Below are 21768 nucleotides of genomic sequence, written 5' to 3' on the forward strand. Positions count from 1 at the left end.
TGCGAAGTTGTTGTGGCATGGCCTCGTACGTTGTTTCTCCACTTCTTCATTAAGGAATCGATTGGGTGGGTTATGGATCGATGTGCGTAGATGCTACTGCTTATATGTAATAGGCATATAAGTGGTTTATAGTAATGCGTGTTGGCAAGCTTCATGCTTGATGCATCGAACTATTGAACTGTCAACCTGTCATCTTCTTCAATCTCCCCCTGTATGGTCATCATATGCTAGCGGTGCAATCGAGATCCTATGCTGCATACCTAAATCAATGGAAATTGGATGTCTTGCCATCTCTCACCTGTCTTATGTCTTTAAGGGCTACAGGTCAGGCTTCAATTGTGCCCTATGTCCCAAGTGTGCCGTCCAAACCCTCGTGGCCACATTAATGCCCTAGTGTTTGATCGTACTCTTGGATGCAAAACATTTTGTGGGCATGTGCTCTCGGTCCTTATTCATTTGATGCTATGTATTTTACATGCATGACACATATAATTTGTGCTCCATGTTTGCTCTTCCATTGCTTGATCGATGCATTAAGGCTCTTATAGTGCCAACATCCTAAAGGAATGCTACCTGGTTAATCCTACTAGTAGTCATATGCTTATCTCAAAGATTAAGCCATGCATGTGTAAATATAGACCAATTCAAACTGTGAAGCTTCGAATGGCTTATTAAATAAGTCATAGTTTATTTGATGGTATCTACTACTTAGATAACTATAGTAATAGTAGAGCTAATACATGCAACAAAACTTGACTTTTGGACAAGATGCAATTATTAGATAAATGGTCGACACAGGCTTTGCCCATTGCCCTAATGATTCTTGATAACTCGACAAATCACATAGCCTTTGTGCTGATGACACATTATTCAAATTTTAGTCCTATCAATTTTCAATGGTAGCATAGTGGCCTACTATAGTGGTGACGGGTAACAAAAAATTAGTGTTAAATCCTGGAGATGGAGCCTAAGAAATGTCTACCACATCCAAAGAAGGCAGTAGGTCATAAATTACCTAATTCTGACATGGAGAGGTAGTGACAATAAATAACAATACCAAGATCTATGAGTCTGATAATTAGAATGAGTACAATCTAAATCCCTTAAAAAGGATCCATTATAGGGCAAGTTTGGTACCAGCAACTGTAGTAATTCTAGCTCCAATAGCATATATTTAAGTTATTGTAGTTAAAAAGCTCATAGTTAGAACTAGGGTTAGGTTATTTGGTATGCCTTACAGTGAGCACCAGTTTACTCATCCTTACTATCACTGATGCGGTCCTGGCCTTAAATAGTTGGGACATTCCTCTAGCACTGCTACTTTGAAGAAATTAGAGTGCTCAAAGTAGGCCTACCTTTGTATACATTAGCATCAGATAACATCATAGAATTTTGGTCTTATTATGTTGGCCTTCAAGATCAGAGTAATGATTAATAGGGATAGTCAGGGGCATTCGTATTTCATAGTAAGAGGCAAAATTCTTGGACTTATGAAAGACAAACAACTATAAAAGCATTTGCCAATGATGTTTTTATTAGTCAAGAATGAAAGTTGAGGGCTCAATGATAATCAGGTACCATTCTTGTCTCAACCATAAATGATGTCAACTAGGGATCAACAAAAGTTACTTTTAGGACTCCATTGATAGCTTAAGAGAAATCAAAGTCTTTCTGTTCTGGGGGTAGTATGGTCATAAGGCTAAAACTTAAAGAAATTGATGAAAAGGCACCATCAGGAATGAGCCTGCGGCTTAATTTGACTTAAGATAGGGAAACTTATTAGGTCCTAACATTATGAGGATTAATTGATTGGAGCTCTTTCTTGATTTTATGGTTAGTGGTTCATGGCCAATTTTAGTTGGTGGAGTGATTTGTCTAGTTAATTTCATTAACGAACTGAAATAAAAAAGAGCACATGTGCCATCACCATCCCAATCGTGGTGCATGCATATGGAGCACCATGACTCCTTTTGTCATGAAAAACCAAAATGACTCTCGACAATGGATATCTCAGCTCTCCCATTGATGAAGAACATAGTGAAATACGATACTTGGTGTGAATTATAGAATCTTATGAACCATCGAGTCTTTGAACGCAAGTTGTCCCCAAGTTATTAGGCCAAGCGTACACCTACTGGGTGTCATACATCATCATGCCCTCTAACCCCCAACCTATCAAGCTCTGGGAAAGGGGTTAAAGATGGCCTCTTATGATCTCACCGATCATGGTTGGCCTAAAAATGAGTCCCTAGCAACGATAGCACCGTGACCATCAATGGTAAAGCTCCTAGCCTACCTTGTCTCCAATGACGTGAGCTCATTGTCCATCCAAACCCCATTAAACCCCCAGCATTGCTCAGTCAATGTTCACATTACAACCCCAAGTCTGGCAGGATCACCCATTGAATTTAAGCATATCAATAAATTAAAGAAAAGAAACTTACCAACATTCCCCTAGTAATGATGAGCGAATTGGAAAGAGCCCAACTTAAGAATCAGACACTTTTGGCATCTAAATTTTAGCTTGGAGAAACATCTTTAGTAGTGGACTAGGCACACCTATTAAAAGATAATGTTGGTGTCATAAGATGAGCTCAATGAGAATAAAAATCTCATGTGGAACAAAAGGGTAATTAAGCCATGCATGTCTAAGTATTAACTAATTTAGAATATAAAACTGTGAATGGCTTATCAAATCATTTACAATATGTTTGATGGTATCTACTACTTGGATAATCGTAGTAATTCTAGAGCTAATACGTGCAACAAACCCTGACTTCTGGAAGGAATACATTTATTAGATAAAAGATTGATGCAAGCTTTCCCCATTGTTTTGATGATTCATGATAACTCAATGGATTGCACGGCTTTCATGCCAGTGATGCATCATACAAATTTTTACCGTATCAACTTTTGATAGTAAGATAGTGGCTTACTATAGTGGTGATAGGTGATAAAGAATTAGAGTTTGATTCTAGAGAGAGAGCTTGAAAAATAGCTACAACATCTAAGAAAGGCAGTAACTGTGCAAATTATCCAATCTTAACATGGGGAGGTAGTGACAATAAATAAAAATACCATGCTTTATGAGTCTAGTAATTGGAATGAGTACAATCAAAATCCTTTAATGAGAATCCATTGGATGGCAAGTTTGCCAATAGCAACGATAATTCTAGCTCCAATAGCATTTATTTAAGTTGTTACAGCTAAAAAGCTCATAGTCAAAACTAAGGTTAGGTCATTTGATCCATCTCACAATGAACACCGATCTACATGTCCCTACTATCGATTATGTGTTCTTTGCCTTAACTAGCCAAGTTGTTCTTTCAACACTATTACCTTGAAGAAATTAGAATGCTCATAGCAGGCTTATGCTTGTATACATTAGTATGGGATAACATCATAGGATTTTGGTCCTATTATGTTGGCTTTTGGGATCAAAGTAATGATTAATAGGGATAGTCAGGGGCATTCATATTTCATAGTTAGAGGTGAAATTCTTGGATTTATGAAAGATAAACAACTGTGAAAGCATTTGCCAAGGATGTTTTCATTAATCAACAATGAAAATTAAGGGCATGATGATGATCGAATAACGTCCTAGTCTTAACCATAAATGATGCCAACCAAGGATTGGTGGATGTTGTTTTTAGGATTCCGTCGGCACTTTATGAGAAATCAAAGTCTTTGAGTTCTAAGGGGATATGGTCGCAAGGCTAAAACTTAAAGGAATTGATGGAAAAGCACCACTAGGAGTGGAGCCTGTAGCTTAATTTGACTTAACATGGAAAAAATTTCCAAGTCTATACATAGTAAGGATTGATAGACTAAAAGCTCTTTCTTGATTCCATGGGTGGTGGTGCATGGCTATTCTTAGTTAGTGAAGTGATTTGTTTGGTTAATTTCGTTAATGAATGAGACTTCAGCCTACTAACTAGCTACAAAAAGGTGATCTTTCATGGCTAACTTTTTAGATGGATTATGGCCACTTAGGCCAAAGAAGTTTGAGGCAATAATAGGTCTGTGATACCTTTAGATATTTCGAGCTGCCTATGCACTACACTGATGTATTCATTGAATCTATGGTCTTGGCCGATAGGCTTGGGTATTATTTGAAGTTTCATCATTATGGGGATATATCATTGCAATTATTGGTCTTCAATGAGGAATTTCTAATAAACACGAGTCATCAACTCGATTTGACTATGTCCTAGCCCTTTGTACACACTACCTATCCCTTATACTAATTGAATGGTCTGATGAAGTGTTTAGATCATGGCGACATGGATGGTTCACTACCTGTGATATCTCGAGAAGTCCACTGACCTTATCATTTTGAGGAAGGAGAAGTTGTAACAAGGTTTTTATAGGTGAACTTGCAAAAGGATCATTATCAAAACCCTTTCAACGAATGACTCATGAATATGTTAACAAAATATTAAGGGGGTGAAGGTGCTTTCATGCCCCAAGCTTCTTCTGGTCTAGATGGGAGTGAAGGTTGCTTCATTTTGCCTCCCATGGTGAAATGATTGGTATAATCACCTATAGCTAAATAACAAACCCTTGGCATGAATCACCCTAAGGATTTGGAATGAGGGCACATATGCTATCACCATCCCTTTTACGGTTCGTGTGTAGGGGCCACCATGACTCCTTTTGTCATGAAAAACAAAAACAACTTGGCAACAGATATCTCAGCTCTCGCATCGATGAAAACATAGTGAAATGCGATACTTGGTGTAAATTACAGAATCTCATGAGCCATTGAGTCTTTGAACACAAGTTGGACCTTAAACCATTAGGCCAAAGGCATGCCTGCCTAAGTGTCATGCATCGTTGTCCCCTCCAATGCCCTACCCATCAAGCTCTAGGTGAAAGGGTGGAAAATGGTCTCTCATGATCTCATCGATTGTGTTTGGCCTAAAAGTGAGTCCTCGGTAACAACGGCATCATGACCATCGGTGGTAAAGCTGTCGACTTGCCTTATCTCTAATGACGCATGCTAGTTGTCCATTTATGCCCCATCGAACCCTCCACATAGCTTAGTTAATGCTTGCATCATGACCCCTAGTTAGGCAAGATCACTTTCTGAGTTTAAGCATATCAATAAGCAGAGGAAAAGAAATTTACTAGGATTTCCCTAGTAATGGTAAATGAACCGGGAAAAGCCCAGCTTAAGAATTAGGTAACCTTTGATGTCCAAATTATAGTTTGGAGAAGCATCCTCAATGGCAAATCGAGCCCAAGTCTTTTGGAAAAGGGTGTTAGAAAGGGTGAGAACCTTGTTATGCCTAGACCCTATCACACCATAAGGTATTGTTTGTGAGCTGGGTTGTTTAGAAAAGTAGCCCCAATCAAGCAGTAAATTTCATCCAAGACTAAATACATGTGAGATATTGATAGTAAACAAGTATCGTAAGGGAAAGATGGAAAAAACTTTGAAAAAAAGTCAAAGAGTGCTTTAAATTGTTTAGAGGGAAGCAAATAGGGCTGATAATGCACCCTAGTCGGATGCCAAATGACGAGAACTAATCTTCAATTGCCTTAGAGTGTGAACAAAGGGGTCACAGTGGTAGCCCAAGGTTGAGCTTTCGATATACCCATGGAGACATTGTTACTGCAATCATGGAATGTAGCAAGTGTCGTCTTGGTGTGCCTTAGCACTTCGCACTCTTAGCGTCAACCTATGGGCTTCCTATCCAGCCTATCTTGAAACATGGACCAAAGAGTCTAACATGTGTGCGAGTCAATGGGCTAGAAAACCCATAAGGCGTAAGGAAGTTGATTGGTAGGATCCCTGGTGGGTGCACTGCTGATCGACCTTGATCTTTTGAGAAGGGTTCGAGTGTGAACATGCCTATTAGGACTCAAAATATGGTGAACTATGCTTGATTAGGGTGAAGCAAAAAGAAACTTTAGTGAAGGCCCATAGCGATAATGATGTGCAAATCATTTGTTTGACTTAGGTATAGAGGTGAAAGACTAATCAAACCATCTAAAAGTTGGTTCCTTTTGAAGTTTCCCTCAGGATAGTTAGAGGCCTTAGTGAGTTCTATCAAAAAAAGCAAATGATTAGAGGCATCGAGGGCAAAATCCCTTTGACCTATTCTCAAACTTTAAATAGGTAAAATGGTGCAGCAACTTCATTGAGCTACGCCATGGAATTGAGAGCTCCAAGTGGGCCATTTCTTGCAAGTAGAACTAGTAATGTGAGATGAATTGGAAGCTAACTTATAGTGCCCAATTTCACACTAACCTAGAACCCATAAAGGGTGTTGGTCGATTAAAATAGCAAGACAGTGGTCATGGAAACCAAAATTCATTAAAGAGTGTGCAATAACTCACCTATTGAATCAACTGGCCCTGAAATGTATGGTGCTTAAATGCATGACCTATACCCAGCCATCAGGGACAAGGGCTAAGCCTCGATGAGTAGGAAGGCATCATGATTGCAGTAAAACCTGAGGCATGAGCTTCGGTGGAGCAACCATTAGTGTTGATCTTAGTGGTAATAGTAAATATTCAAATGAGAACTTTAAAGGCTGAAGAGGGGAAAGGTTCCATGTGAATGGCACTTGCACATGGGTTAGTTAATCTTAAGAGATGGGAAAGCCTATCTAATAGTGCATCTAGCGTGAGCTTCAAAAGGGAATTAAGTTAAAATTCTTGAACTGGGATGCAGCAGCTGTGGCAAAGTTAGAGAGTTCATAGATGTCAATAAAGCCCTTAAGAAAAGTTAATTTTTCTATCTAATGGCCTATCTACCTTAGAAATGGCTTAGCCAGAGGTAAAGGCTAGCAACTGAAAGAGCATTGCACGTTGCATGCTGTCCAATACACCTCTTGTAGCCCTTGAAAATCTAAAGTATCAAGTGTCATTCGTGCTTGATTATACTCATAACCGCATCAGGTCTTTAAGGTGAACAACCTCTGGTCGATGGAATAATGTAGGCCAGGGAAGTTGGCAAAATGGATTTGTAACCTCAAGAAAAGAATTGGTTTTGAGGGCTAGGCATGAGGGAAACCCATCGGCTACCAGTGAACTGCTTGAGCTATTTTCATGGCAAGAGTAGGTCATCGTATGCTAGTTGAAGGACGGACTGAGAATAGCTCCCTTAGGGGCATTTCTTTGGCAACTAATGATTGACTCAGAATTGGTACGGACAAGGGGAATCCAATTGTTTAATGAAAACAAATCTATGATGGTCCCTATGGATGCTCATGCAAAGTGATTTTTACCCACTGCATTGAATTTCATAGTGAAAAAATTCAACCAAGCACTCGTAAACGGTGGGAGTAACTATGACTCTCTTAAGGTAGCCAAATACCTTATTATCTAATTAGTGATGTGCATGAATGGATTAATGAGATTCTCATTGTCTTTATCTACTATCCAGTGAAACCGTAGTCAAAGGAATGGGCTTGGTAGAATCGATAGGGAAAGAAGACCTTGTTGAGCTTGACTCTAGCCTAACTTTGTGAAATGACTTGATAGGTGTAGGATAAGTGGGAACCCTCAAGCAAAATTGAAATACCACTACTTTTATTGTTGTTTTACTTATTCTATGAATCGAGGCAAGGCATGACCCTTTTTTTTGGACCCAAGGCTAGCCTTAGTTAGGCAATCTAGGTGGAAGACAGTGTTAGCTGAGGAGTTTAGCTAGGGTGGCACATCTGTTAAATGATAATGTAAGTGCCCTAAGATGAGCTAAATGAGAATAAAAATCTTATATGGAACAAAAAGGTAAAAGCTCATTTGATTATGATTTCCTATATGAATATGAAACTGTGAAAGCGTAGCCTGTCAATCTTTTAGAGCTTTAGAATTTGAAACTAAAGCTATTAGAAAAGTTACCATAGGGATAATTGGTTTATGGCAGCCAAGTGTTCATAGCGACGTTGCTTTTTGATCCTTTGATGTTGGCTTTTCCTATCATTGTGAAGTAAAAATCACCCAGCGTTGGATTCTTCACTCACCAATAGGGAACATGAGCTGGGCTTAAACCATTGGGAGATAAGTTAGTTTTACCCTATAGTAATTCAACTTAGTATGAGATAAATTGTTGATTCACACAATTGGTCATCATGCTTGGTGAAAAGCCAGTGGGACAAAGTTACCATGTGCTAGATTCTAACTAAACACCTCAAAATCAAAATCTAAGCTAAAAGTGACACATGCACCTATTGCCCAATTACTGACTTGCAGTAGGGGCCTATGGCCCCCAAGGGCACGTATCGTAGGTGTAGCCCTCGTGGTAGACAAGCCATATAGGCCTCCTTGGAGTTCAATTCCCATTAAACAGTGGGTAAAATCCTTTGTAAATAACTTAAATATGACAAGGTGTTGTAAGTGGCAAAGTGGCCTTGCTACCATGATCCACTGAAATTCAGCCCTTTGTTGTTTTAATTCACCCCCCATATCCATTGAAGTCCTCTCACTTTAATTTTTTACACTACACCCCTCTAGGGTTAGTGATGAATGGTGTTTTCCATTGCAGCAAATTTAGCCAGGTGATCACATCCTTCCTTCAAGTGTCCAAGTAAACAACAACTAAATGTTTTTGGTATTTGTTATAGGGATATACTTGCCCTTGGTGTGAGCACTTGCCTCAAACTCCATCAGCACATGTTAGCCTTTAGTGCGGGTTGTTACCTTGATTGCCATTGATAGCATTTGGCCCTTGCTTGGTGTGGATAATCACATCCAATACCGTTAGTAGATACTGGCCTTGTGCTATGGAATGTTGCCTTGGACACCATTGCTAGATATTGGCCTTGGTGCAAGCACTTGCCTCGACCACCATTGGTACAAGTGAGCCTTTGGTGCTTGTTATTGCTTGAAACACCTCTTTGGTAGATGCTGGTGTCATAGTTCGTGCAAAGGTCTAAGCCTAAGGGTTCTTTTCAAATCAAGTTATAGTTTTAGATTTAGTGGGATAGAGTTTGACAGCCAACAGGACCAAGCTATAAGGCTATAAGCCAAGTTATAGTGGTACAAACAGTGATCAGGACTACTATGGCTCTGGCAAGGTGTTTAAGTTTGGCACAGTTGGGCTAGGCCTAAGTGCAAGCAGTAATGATCGAGGTATAGGTGCATGGGTAGACATAGGCACGAGTGTTGAGGATCAATGTGCAAACACATGGTTAGACCAATGTACGAGCACTCCTAAACATAGACTTGACATAATTAAAGTTGGCAACACTAAGTTAGGCCAGGTGTGGGCATGGTTATAAGCCCAAGTGCATACGGTTCTAAGCACGATTTTGGAACCAACCAGGATAGATTCACAATTAGATTGGGTCAAACATGCTAGAAATATGTTGTAGCATTATATCCCCTAGAATAAAAAACTATAACATATCTCTTAGAATCATAGGATTTAAACTAATGTAATTCTTACAGTTTAGGCATGTATCTTAGCATTGATTGTAAGGGGGACTCAACTATAAATAAGAGTCCCCCACCCTCATTGTATGTACATTAGAATAATTGAGTAATAACATCCTTACTCTTGCCTTAAACTTTCTATTGTTCTTTTAGCCTTTCTTCTAGCCCTTTCTATGCCCTTTTATTTTGTAGTGTGCTGGGCAACCAAGCCCTGCAGTTTAGAGTATCCATGCACTGTTTCTTGTGTTAGGCTTATCGAAGAGGCAAAAGAGTCTATTCTCATGTCTTGGAGCCATCTGAGTTTAGAGCTTAAGTCTCCGCCCATTACAAGTGGTATCAAAGCATGTTTAAAGCTGGTTCAGAGTCGGTAGAAATTGGTCTAAAGGAGATTATCAATGTTAAGTGCTGTTGAAACTAGAGTTAGCCTCAAGGGAGGTTTGGACATGTTAGTGCAGGCATTCAATTGTGTGGTGTGGGAATCCTAGGTATTTCTGTGCTTATATATGGGTGATATGCCCCCTGATGCACAAGGTGATGGCATGCAAGAGTGCAAACCAAATGTTCAACCAATTGCTGCTATTATGCTATGGGTGTGCTGGGCGTGCTGTGTAGTGGCACTAACTAGTGCCTAATAGAGTGCTGGTCATGTGTGCTATGCTGGGTAAGATCCTAATTCACTAGAGTGCTAGTTTGAAGATTAAGGTAAATTCCTTAAACTGTATTTGTGAAATTTTGGTTTGATCATTATGTGCTGCTACTATGGCCAGGGATGACTAGATAGGAGGCCCAAGTGATGTACACAAGAAGCACCTACCCATTGGCAAGGAAAAGAAGCCTAATTCTGAGGAGGTGATGATGTCCATGGACACCCGATTGAGGGAGTGTAAGGGGGTCATTGCAAACATACAAGATAGATTCAAGGACAACATAAGACCCATACATGACTCAATGAGAGAAGTTATGTAGGACCATAAGGTGTTGAAGGCTAGGATGACAACCTTATGAGAGGAGCTATAAAGGCTTAAGGTTGATCATGCCGCATTATGGTTAACCATGTTTACTGGTGCTAGTTTAGGTTCAAAGGTGAAGGTTCCTAAGCCAAAGCCAAGGATGTCAACAACTTTGTTTGGGGGATGAAGTAGTACTTCAGAGTGATCAGGATAGTAGATGATGCCAAGGTGAGCATAGCTACTATGTGTTTGAGCGATAATGTTTTTTTGTGGTGGCGTTGCAAGGATGATGATGTCAAGCATGGTAAGCGGGCAATCACCATATAGGACCAATTCATGAAAGAACTTAGGCAGCAATTTAAGCCAAAGTATGCAAAAAAGAAAGCTCAAGGGAAGTTCCATAGGCTTGCTCAAAAGGGAAGAATCCAAGACTATTGTAAGGAGTTCTTAAAGCTATTGCTGTTACTCCCAAGCATGAGCCAGCCAAAGGATTTGTTTTACTTTCTAGATGGAGTAAAGCCATGGGTATAGTTTGAATTATAGTGATAAAGCATGCAAGAATTGAGTCAAGACATTGCAATTACAGAATCATTGATAGAGTTTGATAGCACTATGTCACCATGGTCAAGCCACAAAGGTAGCTTAAGTCACAAAGACAGTAGTGGTGGAGATATAAATAGTAGTTCCTCATCCGATGAGAGGGTGGGTGACAAGCCTTGACTTAGCAAGGCCAAGATTGATAGAGCCACTTTGACAAGGGCAAGAAATGAAAGCCCATGAGTTGCTATTTGTGTGGTAGTCTACATAGGGCCAGGTAGTGCCCTATGCATGTGAGGCTTGTATCCATCAAGTAGGCAAAAAGGCTATTCGAAGGTGAAAGCAGCAATAACAATGATGAATAGGCCAAGATGATATGACTAGGTGTTATTCGATACTGCAGAGGGATTAGAACCTCTTAAGGGGTTGGTGAAGGCAAACCAATGGCAACCAAATGCCACAGCATTAGTCCCAGAGTGCAGCCAAATTTCTCATGGGAGAGTGTGTCATGGGCAACTCAAAAGAAGCATGGGAAGCATTAGTAGCACAGGTGAAAGAGACCATTGTAGCAGAATGCTGAAAAACTTCAAATCAAGAGTAGCAGAAGCAAGCAAAGTACATATTCAAGTATAGGACTAAAATGTTGGAAAACTGGTTCATTGGGCAAAAGAAGGAACCGACATACAAGGCAAATGCATCATTCCCCTAGTAACAAAGGCATTGTTAGAATGAGTGGGGGAGAATGTTGTAGTCCGTGCAAAGGTCCAAGCCCAGGGGTTCTCTTCGAATCAAGTTAGAGTTCTAGTTTTAGTGGGACAGAGTCTGACAGCCAATAGAACCAAGCCTTAAGGCACATTAAAGGTCTAAAAGGTGGGAAAATAACCTAGAACAGTGGTGTGGGCAATGATCAAGACTACTAAGCTCTAGCAAGGTGTTTAAGTTTGGTACAGTCGAGCTAGGCCAACATGCGAGCAATGATGATTGAGGTACGGGCACACGGGCAAACATAAGTGTGGGCATTAAAGATCGAGGTACGGGTACATGGTCGAACCAATATACGAGTACTCCTAAACATAGACCTAAGATAATCAGAGTTGGCAACATTGAGTTGGGCCTAGGTGTGGGCACGATACAAGCCTAGGTGCAAGCAATGCTAAGCATGGGTCTAGAATTGACCAAGATAGATTCCCACTCAGATTGGATCAAAGATGCTAGGAATATGCTGCAGCATCATATCCCTAAGAATTAAAAACTGTAACATATCTCCTAGAATTATGGGATTTAAACTAATGTAATCCCTAGAGTTTAGGCATGTATCTCAGCATTGATTGTAAGGGGGACTCAACTATAAATAGAGAGTCCCCTACCCCCATTGTACACACACTAGAACCATTGAGTAATAACATCCTTACTCTTACCTTACAATGTGTTTGGATTGATGGGAGAGGAGTGAAAGGAAAGTAAAGTAAAGAGAGGTAAAGGAAACACAACCTCCTTCCCTTATTTGGATAAATATTTAATTTAAAGAAAGGGAAAGGGATGAAAACCAAATAACCTTTGGTTTCCCTTGTAAACTCAATTTTTTTTAATACCCCAATTTGGAGGAAAAGCTAGGGAAAGGAAAGTTGAAAATTTTTTTTATAAAGACTATTATGTCCATCTTTTTATTAATACTAAAAACCTAATAAAAAAACCTAAGCAAATCATAATCATCTTGTAATTTTGTCAAAGCCATCTCTTTTTTCAAGTAAGTTTCATATATATATTCTAATATAAAAATTTTTTATAGTTTTTTAGTGATTTGATTTTGATGAATGGTCGAATATAAATAGATATATTTTTTGGGTTTATAAGATGTTAGACTAGCTCAAAATTCATCAATGTATATTTGTAAAACATTTTCTTATTTCACTTGATTAAAAACCATTAATATAGCAGCAATTGTGAGGCTAGACAAGATAGCAAACATATCATGGTTCAAAAATGCTCTAAAATCACAGGCAATGAAATGTTATAATTGAAAAAAATTATTGTAATGAATAATTTCCTTTCTTTTTCACTCTTTATCCAAACAATGGTTGTTAGAATTCCTTTCCTTTTCTTTCTTTAATCAATTTTAATTATCTAAACAAGGGTTACATGTATCCTTTTCTTTCCTTTAAAAAACCTTTTTTTTTCCTTTCCTTTCCTTTCTTTTTTTAATATTTATCCAAACATAATGTTACACTATGTTTGGATTAAGGGGAAGGGAGGGAAAGGAAAATAAAGAAAAGTAATGGAAATAGAAAAACCCCTCCTTTTTTTGGGTAAACTTTTAATTTAAAGGAAAGAAAAGTTGTGGAAACTTAATAACTTTTGGTTTCCCTTGTAACCTTCACTTTTTTAATACCTTAAGTTGGGGGAAAAGCTAAGGAAAGGAAAGTTCAAAAAATTTTATTTTTATAAAAGGACTATTATATCCATATTTTTATTATGGCATTATATTTGATTATATAACTGACACTTTCTACAAAAATAAATTTTTTTCTAAGTATTTTATATAACAACGCAATTTATAAATATTTTATGATTTTCCAGGTTTTAACAACAAAATAAGCCAAATTATTATCAGAATAAATTAAAAGACCAAATTAAACACAAAATTAAGAGTAGATCAATAACTTGCTAATACATCTTACCATATTAAACATGTTAAATTTTGTTTAAAAATATTTGTTTATACAAGCTAGGTAGTATAAAGATATATTTGTATATTATATGTTATTTTATAAAAAAAGGTTATAATTGGAAAAAAAATATTATAGTGAATTATTTCCTTTCCTTTTTACTATTTATCTAAACAATGGTTGTTAGAATTCCTTTCATTTCCTTTATTAATTTTAACTATCAAAACAAAAGATAGATGTTCCCTTTCCTTTCCTTTAAAAAATTTTCCTTTCCTTTCTTTTCCTTCCTTTCCTTTCTTTTATTTATATGTATCCAAACATAGCATTAAACTTTCTATTGTTCTTTTAGCATTTCTTACAACACTTGCCATGCCTTTTCATTTATAGTGTATTAGGTGACCAAGCCCCATAGTGTAGAGTGTCTATGCACCGTTTCTTATGTTAAGCTAATTTGGGAAATATGGGACGTGGAAGAGCCCATTCTTGTGCCTTGGAGTCGTACGAGTCTGGAGCTTGAGTTTCGGCCCATAACACTGACACTTGGTGTGGCATTTGTATTGTGACCTTCCCATCGAAGGTACTTGTCTGCACGTCGATCGCCATTAACACCAAATGGCGATCAGTGCATGTGTCATGGGCTCCAATCTTAAGCCAAACTCTGTACAGCCTTGGATAAGGAATTGACTTTATCTACCTAAGTTAGCCTATAAAACTTAACTGCATAGCATAATTCTATCTTGTCAAAGATTGTGCTATAGTACTGGGCCTTCTAGAAGCCCACAAATCTGATTTTCCCAAGACTATGTTCAAGCGTTCTTGCACCTTGGTCATCCGTTCCCACACTTGGGTCAAAATGTGTGCCCATGCATTGCTCACCAGTGCCCACACCTGTGCCTGACTTAATTTTGCTAAACTTAAAACTAAGCTTGAGCCTTTAGAGTCTTGATAACTACCCACATCACTGTTTTGGGCTAGTTCCCTATGACCTGGGCCTTTAATAGACCTCAAGGCCTAGTCTCTGTAGCTGTTAAACCCTATTATGCTCGAACTGGAACTGCTCCTTAACTCAAAAAAACCTTTGGGCTCAAATCAGCTCATGGACTGTGGCAAATGCATATGCCTCAACCACCATTGGGACATGTTAGCCTTTGGTCTTAGCACTTGCTTTGACCACCATTAGCACATGCTAGCCCTTTGTGTGGGTAGTTCCCTTAAACACTATTAGCACATGCTGGGTAACGTACCAAGTACGAGTATTCAGGGCTTGGGACATTCACCGTGTTCACCATGACTAGGCAATAGGTGGGTTTAGGCACATCTTCATATTTTTGCCATGCCAATGCCTTTTTTATGGCTTGTAAATTCAAATAACATTCACCAGCACCTGCATCTTGACTTGGCTCAATTTTGCCAAGCCTAAGCACTGTGCCTAAGCCTTTGGAGTCTTTATCATTACTCATACCACTATTATAGGCTAGTTCTTTGGGACTTGGGCCTCCAATAGGCCTCAAGCCCTAGTCTTACTAGTTGTCAGACCCTAGCCCACTAGAACTGAAACTGTTCCTTGAACCAGCTTTCAAATCGTAGCACATGTATATGCATCGATCACTATCAGGACATGTTAGCCCTTGGTCTTGACACATGCTTCGACCACCATTGGTACATGCTGGCCCTTTATGAGGGGTAGTTCCTTCGAACATCATTGGCACAAGTTGGGTTGTACATCGTGCATGGGTATCCTAAGCTTAGGCCATGCACCATTTGCACCATAACTGGACAATAGGTGGGTTCAGGCACATTTTCATATTTCTGTCATGCCAATGCGATTTTTATGGCACATAAATTCATCTAACATTCACTAGTGCTTGCATATAGGCCTGGCTCAATTTTACCAAGCTTAAACAATGTGCCTAAGCCTCTAAAGTCTTGATCATTGCCCATACCATTATTATGGGCTAGTTCTCTATGACCTAGACCTCTAGTACACCTCAAGACCTAATCCCTTGACTATCAAACTCTGTCTTGCTAGAATTGGAACTACTCCTCAACTCAGAAAGAAGCCTTGGGTTTGTATTAGCTTACAAACAGTGACACATGCACATGCCTTGATTTCCATTGGGATATATTGGCCCTTAGTTTTGGCACATGCTTCAACCAGCATCGGCACATGCTAGCCTTTTGTATGGGTAATTCTTTCAAATACCATTGGCACATGCTAGGTTACACACCAAGCGCAAGTATCCTAAACCTGACCACACATCATGCGTACCCCAATTAGGTAATAGATAAGTTCAAGCATATCTTCATATTTCTACCATACCAATGCCACTTTTATGGTTTGTAAATTCAAATAATGCTCACCAGCGCCTGTAGCTGGGCCTATCTCAATTTTGCCAAACCTAAACACTGGGCTTGAGCCTTTAGAGTCTTGATCACTGCCTATACCACTATTCTAGGCTAGTTTCCAATGGCCTGGACATCTAGTACTCCTCAAGGCTTGGTCTTCTTGGCTATCAAACTTTGTCTGATTAGAATTAGAACTACTCTTTAACTCAAAGAGAACCCTTAGGCTTAGACAAGCTTGAGGGTCATGACACATGCACATGCTTTGACCGCCATTGAGATATGTTGGCCCTTAGTTTTAGCACATGTTTTAACCACTATTAGCACATGCTAGCCTTTGGTGTGGGTAGTTCCATTGAACATCATTGGCATATGCTGGGTTGCATACCACGTGCTATTATCCTAGGCTTAGGCTATGCACCATGAGCACTATAACCAAGCAATAGGTTGGTTCAAGCACATCATATTTCTATCATGCCAATGCCATTTTTATGGCTTCTAAATTCATATAAGTGCTCACCAATGCCCACACCTGGGCCTGGCTCAATTTTCTTGAGCCTGAACACCATGTTTAAACCTCTAGAGTCTTGCTCACTACCCGTACCGTGATTCTAGGCTAGTTCACCATGACCAAGGCCTTCAATAGGCCTTAAGGCCTAGTTTCTCTGGCTATTAAACCCTATCCTACTAAAACTAGACCTACTCTTTAGCTCGGAGAAAACCTTTAAGCCTAGACTACCTTGTGGATTGTGACATAAGCATATGCCTCGATCACCATCGGGACATGTTGGCCCTTAGTCTCAGCATATGCTGACCTTTTATATAGGCAGTTCCCTCAAACACCATCAGCATATGCTAGGCTATGTACAACATATAGGTATCCTGGGCCTAAGCCGTGCACCACGATTGGGCAATAAATAGGTTTAGACACATCTTCATATTTTTGTCACGTCAATGCCATTTTTATGGCTTGTAAATTCATATAAGTGCTCACCAGCATCCACATCTAGACGTAGCTCAATTCTGTCAAACCTAAACACCATACTTGAGCCTTTCGAATCTTGATCACTATTTGTACCATTATTTTAAGCTAGTTCCCCATGACTTGGGCCTTCAGTAGGCTTTAAGGCCTACTCCCACTGGCTGTTAGACCCTGTCTCGCTATAACTAGAACTACTGTTTAACTTGAAGAGAACCCCTAGCCTGGACCAGCTTACAGGCTATGAAACATACACATGCCTTGACCATCATTGGGACATATTGGCCTTTGGTCTAACACATGCTTCGACCACCATCGACAAATGCCATTTTTATGGCTTGTTCACCAGCAATCACACCCGGGCCTAGCTTAATTTTGCTGAACCTGAACACCTTGCTTGATCTTTTAGAGTCTTGATCATTGTTTGTACCATTGTTTTAGGCTAGTTCCCTATAACCTAGGCCTCCAGTAAGCCTTAAGGCTAAGTCCCCCTTGTTGTTAAACCTTGTCCCACTTAAACTGAAACTACTAGTCAACTCAAAGAGAACCCTTAGGTTTGGATTAGCTTACAAACTATGACACATGGATATGCCTCAACCATCATCAGCACCCAATGACCCTTGGTGCATGTGTCAAGGGCCAGGGCCTTAAGCCTAGCACTCATGCAGCCTTAGGTTGAAAACTACTGTCCATGTGCCTAAGTCAGCATCTTTTTTAACTCTATACTGAATGCTTGGGTCATGCACTCTATTTATTTCCTAGAAGCTTGGGAGAACGCTAAAAAGATGAGTTAAAAAAGTTGTATTTCTATTTACTTAATGTTATGTACAATCACTCAATGTTCTTACAATGATTCCTATGTCTATTCCTAAGTCTCTAAGTATGGATAAGTCTATCACTTGGTTCCTCTTACTTTTCTCTTGTGGCTTACAAATGAAAGGGAAGGCCCCTATTTATACTTGAGCCTCTCCAGCACATATGGCTCTTATGGATCTAAGTACGTGGCCCTTATAGGCCTTCTAGACCCTTCCATGGTCTTCAAACACTTTCTAGGTCGACTAAGGCCTTTGCAAAATCTAGTTTGTTCCAAGCTCCCTACTGAGCCTTGAGTTTGGAACAGTTTAGGCACTTTCATTGAGTGTCCATGCCAAATAGGTTCTAGAACCTTTCCTATCTAGTCATTGCTTTACCAGCAACTAGGGCCTTTCAGAACCTTCCTTATCTAGGTGTTGTAGTACCTACTATTATTCCCATACTAAGACCTTCTAAAGCCTTTAATGCATGTACACCTGGCCTGTCTCCAAGCTCATCTAGACCCTTTTATGCTTGTTTGCCTATGCTACTCTTCTAGGGCATTATAGATCCTTCTAATAAGCAATCCCCATTCTTGAAACTAGGTTACTCATCTTGCCATGCTTTTGCACCTTAGCCTAGGCCTTGTTCTACACACTCGACCTCATATTTGCCTTTAGGACCTTGGTTTCAGTCCTTTCTTGTCCTTTACCCATACCAATTTAAACAAGCTACATCTTTCGACCCTCTTAGCTTAAGACTTATGCATGAACTATGACATTCTCCCCCACTTGTTCTATGAATGCCTTCATTGCTTGGGGATGTCATTCTTTCATTGCAGGCATATGCTAGATCAATATCCCACTCTTATCTTGATGGTCCTCGACACATGATGGTTCTTGGTACTTGATGGTTCTTTGCACACCTTCACAGTCATCTCTTGTTTCGATCGTAATCCCATGCAATTCCCATGGAACCAATGCTTGTCGAAGCAAGTAGTGCCTTAGTTGGCGATGTGCCATTACCATCTTCTTGAGTTTAATGGGCAATTTGGGGCATGCAACATGCCTGTCACATAGGCTTTTGTAATCTTGGCTTGTCAAAGCATGCAATGCCTCTATGTTTGATATGCCATTACCTTCTCTTCTGCACCATAGGGTCCTTACCCTCTTCTCGCACTCAATAGGCCCTTTGAGATGTGAAACACATGTAAGTGCATGGCATGCAGTACTCATATCTAGGCCATTACCATCTTTTTGATAAATTATCCATTTCTAAGGCTTATGGCTCTCTACAACCACACTCACCTTGCCTTTATCAAGCACTTGAGAGATCCTCTCTTTTAAACTCAACTCATATTGCAACTCTTGCCAGTGGACTCTTTCTAAGTCTTCATAATGGCTTCAAGCTTCTTCCTCTATGGGCGTTCCTTGGCCTTATGCAGTTTTAGGCATAAGAAGTAGCTAAAGGACATAGTCATCATACCTTTATCTTTGACTGAACCCTTGGTCCTTGTCTTCTAATGTTGTGGTTCTTCATTGGGCTTCTCTTCTTTTGAGAAACTACTACTCTCGTCTTCCCCCTCAAACCCTTACTCTTAGGCTCAGCCTTACCCTTGGGCTATGGAGATTTAGTGCACTTAGCCTCAATCACTAACTAAGTAATGGTAATAATCTTGCTTCAAGTCTCATACCTTATTGTTTCACTTGGCTCTTACCCATAGCTTTTACCTTTTTTTAGACTTCTCTTGTGTGGAGTCTATCACTCGTATGCAATCTTTGGTGCCCTCAAACCAGCTTTCATGGATGACAATCTCTCCTTCGAACTATCCTTTCTTCACTTGCAAACAGGTGGGCGGCTCTCATGCACATCACCTGTGCACTCAACTACAAATGCAAAGCTTAAACTAAAGATCTTTTGCACATCCTTAGGAGCACTTAAGTGTCTTTAGACCTTACTCTTGGCACCTACGACCAACAATGCTTGCAACATATAACCCACATGCAAGTTAACAATACAAGTGACACACAAGCATGTAAGCTGTATGTGCACTCCAATCGACACCAACACCAATCATCGCCAAGGTTTGAAATATGCTCTTATACTAACTTTAATTGGAACTAGCTCTGATACTATCTGTTATGGGCTAGGAGCTTAAGCTTAGCACCCATGCGACCTTAGGCTAGAAACTGCCATCCATGTGCCTAAGTTAACCTTTTTTTTTGACTCTGTGTTGAACGCTTATGCCGTGCACTCCATTGGCTACCTAGGAGCTTTGGAGAAAGCTAGAAAGGCAAGTTAAAGCAATTATATTTCTACTTGCTTGATGCTATGTACAATTGCTCAATGTCTTTATAATGATTCTTATGTCCATCCCCAAATCTATAAGTATGGCAAAGTTTATGAGTTGGTTCCTCTTAGTTTTCTCTTGTTACTTACTAATGAAGGAAAGGCCTCTATTTATACTTGAGCCTTCCTAGCACATATAGCCTTTATTAATACAAGTGTGTGGCCCTTATAAGCCTTTTAGACCATTCCATGGTCTCTAGACACTTCTTAGGTTGACTAAGGCCTTTGTAGAATCTAACTTGTTCTAGGCTCCCTACTGAGCCTTGGGTCTGGAAGAGTCTGGGCACTCCCATTGAATGCTTGTGCTTAGCAGGTTCTAAAACCTTATCCATCTAGTTACTGCTCTTCTTGTACTAAGCCTTTCTAGAACTTTCGATGCCCGTGCACCTAGTTAGACTCCAAGTTTCTCTAGACTTTTTTACACCCACACACCTGGCCTGTCTCCAGCCTAATGTAGAGCATTTTATGCCTGTCTACCTGTGCCATTCTTTTGGGACATTCTATATCCTTGCAATGAGTAGTCCCTATCCTCAGCACTAGGCTACTCACCTTGCCATACTCTTACACCTTAACCTAGGCCCTAGTCTGCACATTCGAGCCTCATATGTTCCTTTAGGATCATGGTCTCATTCTTTCCCAATTTTTCACCCACTCTAACTCAAACAAGCTGCATCTTTCGACCCTATTGGCTTGGGACTTTCACACGGATTGTGACATATGTACATGCCTCAACCATCATTAGAACATGTTGGCCCTTGGTTTTGATACAAGCATCGACCACTATTGGCACATGCTAGCCCTTAGTGTGGGTCGTTACCTTGGACACTATCACCAAATGCTAACACTTGGTATGGCATGTGTACCGTGACCCTCCTACCACTTTTGTCCCTTCTAAGGCACTCATCTGCCCCTCAAGTGCCATCGACAACAAATAATACTGGGTGCATGTGTCACGAGCTTTGATGTTAAGCCAAACTCTATGAAACCTTGATAGGGAATTAACTCTGTGTGTTTATGTCAGCCTATGAAACTCAAGTGCTCAACATAATTCTAGCTTGTCAAAGATTGTGCTATAGTATTGGGCCTTCTAAAAGCCCTCAAATCTGGTCATCCCAAGATTGTGTTCAAGCATACTCGCACCTAGGTCTGACCTTGCATCTGCACCTTGATCATTAATGACTTGTGCATCCTTCACCTATGCCCATACTTAGGCCTGGCTCAATTTTATTAAACCTAAACACCGTGCCTGAGCCTCTAAAGTCTTAATCACTGCCCATACCATTGTTCTGGCTAATTCCTCACAATCTAAGCTCCAATAGGCCTCATGGCCTAGTCCTTTTGGCTTTTAGATCTTATCCTACTAGAATTGGAACTGCTCATTAACTTGAAGAGAACACTTGGGCTCAAACCAGCTTACGAACTGTGACACATGCACATGCCTCAACCACCATTGAGACATCTTGGCCCTTTGTCTCAACACATTTTTCAACCACCATCGACATATGCTGGCCCTTGGTATGAGCAATTCCCTCAAACATCATTGACATATGTTAGGCTGCATACCATGTACAGGTATCCTAAGCCCGAGCGTCGTACCATGTGCACCACAATTGGGCAATAGGTGGGTTCAAGTATATTTTTATATTTTTGCCATGCCAATACCATTTTTATGGTTTGTAAATTCATATAATGGTCCCTTAAGCCTTCATGTGAAGTTTCATGACAATATGACTCATTTTTTATTTTTCATCATTTTCAAAATTTT

The 21768-nt window shown here is 39.8% G+C and overlaps 1 non-coding gene and 4 pseudogenes across 1 annotated transcript; all 5 read left to right on the top strand.

Moving 5' to 3' along the window:
- Positions 1–573: 573 nt before the first annotated feature.
- Positions 574–1679, top strand: LOC149519304 (18S ribosomal RNA; annotated as a pseudogene).
- A 311-nt stretch (positions 1680–1990) lies between these two features.
- Positions 1991–2144, top strand: LOC149519305 (5.8S ribosomal RNA; annotated as a pseudogene).
- A 447-nt stretch (positions 2145–2591) lies between these two features.
- LOC149519306 (18S ribosomal RNA) lies at positions 2592–4393 on the top strand (annotated as a pseudogene).
- Positions 4394–4674: 281 nt separating this feature from the next.
- Positions 4675–4829, top strand: LOC149519307 (5.8S ribosomal RNA; annotated as a pseudogene).
- A 232-nt stretch (positions 4830–5061) lies between these two features.
- LOC149519308 (25S ribosomal RNA) lies at positions 5062–8411 on the top strand. Its single transcript, XR_016341946.1, has one exon. It is a non-coding gene; the product is annotated as a 25S ribosomal RNA (ribosomal RNA).
- The last annotated feature ends 13357 nt before the right edge of the window (positions 8412–21768 follow it).

Source organism: Durio zibethinus, chromosome 4 (genome assembly GCF_047325235.1).
Source record: "Durio zibethinus cultivar Kanyao isolate XHJ-2024 chromosome 4, ASM4732523v1, whole genome shotgun sequence".
Taxonomy (NCBI): Eukaryota; Viridiplantae; Streptophyta; class Magnoliopsida; order Malvales; family Malvaceae; genus Durio; species Durio zibethinus.